General features: G+C 39.3%; 3 non-coding genes across 3 annotated transcripts; 2 read left to right on the plus strand and 1 right to left on the minus strand.

Annotated features, from left to right (window-relative positions):
- The first annotated feature begins 1852 nt into the window (after window positions 1-1852).
- Trnat-cgu (transfer RNA threonine (anticodon CGU)) lies at window positions 1853-1924 on the plus strand. Its single transcript has one exon. It is a non-coding gene; the product is annotated as a tRNA-Thr (tRNA).
- A 500-nt stretch (window positions 1925-2424) lies between these two features.
- Window positions 2425-2497, minus strand: Trnat-ugu (transfer RNA threonine (anticodon UGU)). Its single transcript has one exon. It is a non-coding gene; the product is annotated as a tRNA-Thr (tRNA).
- Window positions 2498-4979: 2482 nt separating this feature from the next.
- Trnat-agu (transfer RNA threonine (anticodon AGU)) lies at window positions 4980-5051 on the plus strand. Its single transcript has one exon. It is a non-coding gene; the product is annotated as a tRNA-Thr (tRNA).
- The last annotated feature ends 3575 nt before the right edge of the window (window positions 5052-8626 follow it).

Here is an 8626-nt window from a genome sequence, read left to right on the forward strand (position 1 = left end):
GCCATAAACAGCGCCCTGCGCACAGCGACCGGATGCCTGTGTCCCACACCATTGGACAATCTCCCCATACTCGCTGGGATCCAACCTGCTGAGCTACGTCGCGATGAAGCAACTCTTCTTCATTCCAAGATCTTTGCTCCCCCAAACGAGCACCCCCGTCGACTGAAATCAAGACACTCATTCGTGCCAGCCGCTCAACTTCTGATTAACGAAGCTGATGTACAAGACATCTCTGCGGCTACTTGGGCGGACCATAAATGGAACTCTCGATGGAAGTCAAACATAACCAGCCTCCAGTTGTCCATCCCCGATGCCGACACCCGTCACATCGGCTTCACACTAAAAAACAAGCGTGGGTGCGCTTCAATCATTTTCGTACAGGCATCGGGTTTTTTAGCTCAACCATGGACCAAACAGACCGCAGACCACATCATCAACGTTTGCACCATCTTCAAGCCACCTAACGGAGTGGAAGGTCTGCGTGTCATGGATGATGAAACCAAAGACTGGCTGCTCTCTATTAGCCTTCCAGTGTAGTCCGGGAAGCAACTTTCTAAAAGGTACCATTAAAAAATCCCCTTTGAGCAACAAAGGAAAAAGGCAAATCATAGCATAAATTAACTCATCGGTTTGCCACTGCCTGACTTAGCGCAGAGGGTTATGGCGGTGGTAGTCATTGCATTGCATTGACGTGGGTTTGATTCCCACCACTGCTATGCTCATTTTTCTTCCGTAATTACCAAACAAACTTCGAAGGGGATTTTTTAATGGTACCTTTTCAAAACTTGCGTCCGGGAACGTCGTGAATCTGGAGTGGTAAAAGAGATAGACCCTCGGCCCCAAAGGCTTACACGACGACGACGATAATAAAGAAATGCAAGTAAACGAACGATTGGACAAATAAAGTAAATAATGTTGTATCAGACGATTTTGAAAACTTAGGCACAGATAGCTGATTTAGTATCTTATTCAAATGCAATAACAATCTGTGTTTACATTTTATTAAGACACTGAATAAACCATCTTCACGGTGGCCAAAGATTTATAATCCTCATGAATTAATTTATAAAAACGTCTTTATGTAGTAATAATGGTTTTAAAGAAATTGTTATGATAATCGTCGGAGAAAGAAACACAACCTATGTTCGTTGTAATATCATTAGCGGGTTCAGTGTTAATAATAATAGTAATGTTATGGTTTTATTTATTGTCACTCTACAACAGCTAAGGTGTTTTACCGACATGGTTCAATGTTTAATTTTATATCAGGTTTATGATGTACGTAAGACGATATATCATCAAGATCACCATTTTACCCGATTTACTTTGTCAGCGTTATACAAGAAAGAACACAATGGGCACCGTTTTCACAGGAGCCTTATTGTTTGAATAGCTTCCAATTCCAAATAATGTTGCAGTGAAAGGTTGATAAATTAAAGTTGTGGAATTTTATAAACTTTGGCATAGCTTCACCAAACAAGCATCAGTTCATATCTGAGACAGCCATGAAACGATTTTTGTTGAAAAAACGCCTGGTTACTTTTTCATTTAACGCACCCTACTCTGAAAAGGTAGTTTCATATCTCGTACTTGTAGAAATCCCTTCATTTAGATAAGAAAGTTCCCAGGTTCGAGTTCCGATGATGCCTCGGTTTTAATCAAAATTGGTTGACTGAAAAAATCCTACCTGGAAATGGGTGACGAACTGACGACCGTACTATGCTTGAACTTTCTGTTAGATGTCCTTTGTGTAAGCTAATAAACATCAATCAACCTTTGTTTTCACAAACAGTCAATAAAAACTAAATGAATAAAACTTTGGTAAATACTTAAAATTTGTTAACCTTGGCGTGGCGCCATAGCTTAGAGGTAAAGCGTCTGTCTCGTAAACAGAAGATTCTGGGTTCAAATCCCGGTGGTGCCTGCTGTTTTATTGCAGTAGTTTGATATATTTCGGTTTGTGAAGAATGATCTTAAACTTATTGATCAATGTGTTTCCTATAGGAGTCGAATGTGCCAACAACAAATTATTTACTCTATCACTATCTGTAAAGAGATAAATATTAGGCTCACACCACCAAGAGTGATGTTGTTTTGAGGAGTCATCATTATTACCATCAGCCAATCATCCCACTGGTGGGAGACGACCTCTACAATTCAGCTTTTTGCTGTTCTCATCCAGATGATGCCAAGCTTTCTTCAATGTCATTCCGCCATCTTCTTTCGGTCTACCTCTAGTTCTCTCTAGTTCTTTTTGTATATTTTGGTGTCCATTCTGTGATTATCTTGGCCGATCTTTTTTTGAAGAGTATCCATTTTTCATCAGAGATTATATCATCGCATATTCTATATTAATTTCTCTGTGAGATTTCTCTCAAAAGTTAAGTGAAATAAAATTTTAAGTTTAATCAAAAGTTAAGTATCAGCCTCCAGTGAGAATTGAACTCACGACCCCTGGTTTACAAGACCAGTGCTCTAACCCCTGAGCTATGAAGGCTCGCACAACTGCTAGATGTTAATGAAAATGAAAGCTTTAATCAATTTTGACAAAACTTGCATAATTATTTTATGTGTGCTATAGGCTACAGTATTTTTGCATCAACGAAAGCAAAATAGCCTAAGTCGTGGTCACCATTGGTTTAATATTTTTGTGGAAAATCTAAAAGAGCGTAGTGCCTACAGACAATTGACTTTTATCCAGAAACAAATAAAACCACTTGTTCAGAATTAATTTGTTTGAAGAAAATTTTGAATGCGATGTAACATGTACAGGGACATAGCTTAATAACACAGGCCAATAAAAAATATTTTGATTCTACTTCCACATCAAATTGATTTGAGCAAATTCGGGTGGTGCTGAATCTAAATGTGAGCTTAAATTTCTATTAGATCAGCGTTTTGAGATGATGAACAATAAAAGCAAGCCCGACTGGGCCCAGTGCAGCTCTAAACAAACAATGGAAGACTCATAGACCTCTCCAAGTAATGCTTTATGGAAAGGGGTGTGAATGAATGTTCAGAGAATGAAATACATTTTCAATAACAACATTCATTGATTTCTATTTGTTGCAATAATCTTCTTCATCAATTTAATTATGTGAAGAGATAATACAAGACAACATAACACTTTGTTCACCGAAAGTGATTGTTTCGATCAATTATTGACAAAGCTGTGAAGGCTTATCCAAGCCACTTATCGAAAGACTTTCAATGATACAACACCAAATTTTTGTTGATACATCACTACGCGTATCTGTAACGTTGGAAAAGTTGCAGTTGAATAAGTTTGTAACGTATCTGTAACGTTGGAAACACGTATGTGTAACGTTGGAAAAGTTGCAGTTGAATAAGTTTGTGGTTGATGATATCAGTTGTTAGAAGTGATTAAAAAGTATGTAAAACAATTGGTTAAAAAATATTTAAAACAATTTAGGCTAATGAAAACAATTTAAAACAAAAGAAGATTGATTAAAAAGCATGTAAAACAATTATTTAGCCACCAGTGAGAATCGAACTAACGGTATCTGGTCTGAGCCGTGGAGAGGACAATTTGGGCCCGGTATACACATGACAATCTTCGGCTCTCAAATCAAGACACTTCTAACAAAAGGACGCGATATCCAAAAAATATGCGTCGGTATTTCTAGTTTCCAGGGCGCATAGTGAGGTTACGGTTTACTGCTTCTAAAGTCACCCCGGACACGTGTCTGAACGTACCTCCTAGACATCCCTGTCAACTCTACTTCCCCTGAAAGTACCTCCTAGACATCCCTGTCAACTCTACTTCCCCTGAAAGTACCTCCTAGACATCTTTGTCAACTCCACTTCCCCTGAAAGTACCTCCTAGACATCCCTGTCAACTCTACTTCCCCTGAAAGTACCTCCTAGACATCCCTGTCAACTCTACTTCCCCTGAAAGTACCTCCTAGACATCTTTGTCAACTCTACTTCCCCTGAAAGTACCTCCTAGACATCTTTGTCAACTCCACTTCCCCTGAAAGTACCTCCTAGACATCCCTGTCAACTCTACTTCCCCTGAAAGTACCTCCTAGACATCCCTGTCAAGTCTACTTCCCCTGAAAGTACCTCCTAGACATCCCTGTCAACTCTACTTCCCCTGAAAGTACCTCCTAGACATCCCTGTCAACTCTACTTCCCCTGAAAGTACCTCCTAGACATCTCTGTCAACTCCACTTCCCCTGAAAGTACCTCTTAGACATCTCTGTCAACTCTACTTCCCCTGAACGTACCTCCTAGACATCCCTGTCAACTCTACTTCCCCTGAAAGTACCTCCTAGACATCTCTGTCAACTCTACTTCCCCTGAAAGTACCTCCTAGACATCCCTGTCAACTCTACTTCCCCTGAAAGTACCTCCTAAACATCCCTGTCAACTCTACTTCCCCTGAAAGTACCTCCTAGACATCTCTGTCAACTCTACTTCCCCTAAAAGTACCTCCTAGACATCTCTGTCAACTCTACTTCCCCTGAAAGTACCTCCTAGACATCCCTGTCAACTCTACTTCCCCTGAAAGTACCTCCTAGACATTCCTGTCAACTCTACTTCCCCTGAAAGTACCTCCTAGACATCTCTGTCAACTCTACTTCCCCTAAAAGTACCTCCTAGACATCTCTGTCAACTCTACTTCCCCTGAAAGTACCTCCTAGACATCCCTGTCAACTCTACTTCCCCTGAAAGTACCTCCTAGACATTCCTGTCAACTCTACTTCCCCTGGTTTACAAGACTAGTGGTCGAACCCCTGAGCTATGGAGGCTTGCCCACACACAAGTTGTTCATCGAAAGTGATCACATTGATCAAGTTTTAACAGAGTTTGGAAGCAATAACCAAGCCACATATCGAAATGGCATGCCATGGGGGTCTCAAGCTTTTGTTGATACAACGTTACTACACGTATGTGTAACGTTGGAAAGTTGCACCAAGTGATATGAGTTGTAAAAACTTTTATCCCTTGCAACAGGCGCCATGGCTTAGCGGTAAAGCGCCTGTCTAGTAAACAGGAGATCCCGGGTTCGAATCCCGGTGGTGCCTCGCTTTTAATCAGAATTGATCGAAATTTATGAATGAAGTCTTATCTGGAAATGGGGTGACAATCGTACTTTGCAGTAATTGTAAATAAACAAGCAAAACAAAGTAACCTTAGCGGGTTTAACACAATGTATTACACACAAAACAAAATATATAACATAAGAGCTCAAACTTTATCGACACGTGTGTCCTCATCATCAATTAAATCTGCAATAATCATAAAATGAGAAGTTGTAACATAAATTTGACTTTGCACTACAACTGTAATGCCATTCTGAACTGATAAGCACAAACTGAACAAATGATACAAGAATGATTACGAGTAAATTATACGGCGGGAAACAGGTCACATGTGTAAACTACAGGCATGTGACAAACAATTAGAACACACACAAAAAGAACAATAAGCCACAGGCGAATAGCTGCCGATTGAAAGATGGATTGTTACGTTTGATTCTGGCTTCCATGATCTTAGTCTGAAAATCAGGTCTGCCTCGAGAGATGATTTTAAATTGGTCGATCGATGCATTGTCAGTGCACGTTTCACAAGAGGCGATGTGCTCTTTAAGTTTAATTCAAGAAACGAAATCAAACGGCAATTTTTACTCAAATTATTTACAAATTTTTTATGTCTTTAACCGTGTTAGGCTAGAAAGTTAATGATAGAATTGAGATGGAATGATGGAAGACTGTCTTCCATGCCATGATCCAAATCTTCCATCTCATTCCAACTTTCATCGCAAAATATGCCTTCCATTCCATCACCTGCACAGAAGTGGTTGACTGATAGCGATCACTTAGGGTCGAATGCACCAACAGTGATTAAACTGCATTTAACTTAATCTTGAATAAAACTACAATTAAGTGAGACTTTGTATGCACCAACACCAAGGGCTATTTAAACCATGATTAAACTGTGATTAACTAGGCAAGTTAAGTAACAGAGTTAATACAGCTTCAGAGTAGGTTTAAAGCTTGATTAACTTTCCAGCAAAGGTTTCTAGTACAGGTATTGTATTAGTTCTTGGTAATTGCAACATCACGCTGCACCTTTTGAACTATGGAAGGTGTGATGTGTGATAGGATTAGAATGACCAAAATGTAATTGTAAAGGTTCCTCACTTTTCATGGACAGCAACTGATTTATAATTGTATATAAAATAGTTGAGGTTATGGGTTGCTTACCAAAATTTGGCTATTGTAGCCAGGGGTAACGGAACAATTTTCGACTGGGGGGTGCAGGATTATGAAAAAGGGGCATTTTTGTTGCTGAAAGGCCAATCCTTTTAAAAGTTTTAAGATAAGATATAGCGATAATGCTCATCTATCAGCTCACTATTGAGTAATGAACAAGTGTCCGGTATACAAAGAAAGGCAACAATTAGAACACACACAAAAAGAACAATAAGCCACAGGCGAATAGCTGCCGATTGAAAGATGGATTGTTACGTTTGATTCTTAAGGCTTCCATGATCTTAGTCTGAAAATCAGGTCTGCCTCGAGAGATGATTTTAAATTGGTCGATCGATGCATTGTCAGTGCACGTTTCACAAGAGGCGATGTGCTCTTTTAAGTTTAATTCAAGAAACGAAATCAAACGGCAATTTTTACTCAAGTTATTTACAATTTTTTTATGTCTTTAACCGTGTTAGGCTAGAAAGTTAATGATAGAATTGAGATGGAATGATGGAAGACTGTCTTCCATGCCATGATCCAAATCTTCCATCTCATTCCAACTTTCATCGCAAAATATGCCTTCCATTCCATCACCTGCACAGAAGTGGTTGACTGATAGCGATCACTTGGAAACTTAGATCAATTGTTGTTAATCACCTGTTAATCAATCGATCAAAGTTTATATTATGATTGTTACATAGCTAACTGCTCTAGGTTGCTGCTGAGCTGAGTCGGAGTCTGCCTCTCTTTCTGACCTAGTCTTGTTCTGACACGATCCCTGTTCAATATCTCGAAAGCTAAAACCTCAATTGCTAAGGTAACAGGGATCAGTAGTCAGTATAGATGTAACAGAAAATATATTTCGCACTTATTCAGTGCATCTTCAGTTCTGATCAAATTAGGGTTCATGATTGTTATCAGAGTTCATGATTGTTACATCGTATCAGGGTATTACGTAATACGTAAGGCTTTGTAACGTCATAAATATGCTTTGGCTGGCTGTAGTTATTTTTCACGGCTTTCTGTCTTTCTTGCGGCATTTCGCTCGCAGCTGCAGCAGTCATTTTGTGCTACTGTTTTTTAGGCTTGGATGTCTGTATATTACAGAAACTGACTGGATTCTATTTGAATAAGTGATAAGTTGTAATGTATACTGTTACCGTAAGTTAGTATCGTATAATGTTGGGTACCAGAACCGCCTGTCTGTTGAAGCTGTGGTAAAATTATTCGAAAACCATAGCCTGCGAGCTTTATACCGTACTCAATAAAAGGTGTGCGTTTTTGATTGCCAACCCATCGTATTTGATCCGCGTTGACAACTTACGCTTCGTGATCTAACAATGATAAGAAGATTGATTAAAAACTATGTAAAATTATTTCTTAGCTTCCAGTGAGAACCCTGGTTTACAAGACGACCCCTGGTTTACAAGACGACCCCTGGTTTACAAGACCAGTGCTCTAACCCCTGAGCTATGGAGGCTTGCCCACACACAAGTTGTTCATCGAAAGTGATCACATTGATCAAGTGCACTGTTGCCACTCTCTTGTCATGGAAAAGTACTAGATTTGACTGAAAAAAACACTAGAATCATAAATACACGATCGTTTACATGCACAATGTACAAAAATGACAGCCAATGGCGTTAGTGAGTGCTAAAAGTCCTTAAAATTTCAAAATAGAACTGAATTTCCTTGAAAGTGAGAGCCCTGAAGTCATAGCCGTAGGGGAGTAAAACATTTTGGGGGGGCGAACAAAATTTTCCAAAATTTGGCCTTTGGAAATATATTGTCAAAAACGCAGTATTACACACAATCATCTCTGGTAGTGTAGTCTAAGAACTCCACACTCATCAAATGTAAGCTGACGAAATGCAAGCCTACTATAAGGTAGGCTACGCTACCTACTTTAGTCTACTTTGAACACTTTTCACAGTCATTTGTGTGTATTTTTTAAAGTATTTATGCTAAATATCTCAAATTTGGTCATCATTGGGTGTAACTAAACAAAAAACTCGAGTCCACTTTGAAAAGCACTACAAACACACTGATGCAGCCAAACAACGATAGGTGAGGGCTACTTTGAACACTGTCCAAACTTATGCACACCAACATAGCGGTAAATCGCTAAAAAAACACTAGATAGCAGAAAAAAAACACTAGAACACTAGATGCAACCCAAAAACACTAGATCTAGTGGGAAAACACTAGGAGTGGCAGCACTGATCAAGTGTTAACAGAGTTTGGAAGCAATAACCAAGCCACTTATCGAAATGGCATGCCATGGGGGTCTCAAGCTTTTGTTGATATAACGTAACTACACGTATGTGTAACGTTGGAAAGTTGCAGTTGAATGACTTTGATGTTGGTGATATGAGCTATAAGAACTTTCTTCCCTTGCAACA

Source organism: Aplidium turbinatum, chromosome 5 (assembly GCF_918807975.1).
Source record: "Aplidium turbinatum chromosome 5, kaAplTurb1.1, whole genome shotgun sequence".
NCBI lineage: Eukaryota > Metazoa > Chordata > Ascidiacea > Aplousobranchia > Polyclinidae > Aplidium > Aplidium turbinatum.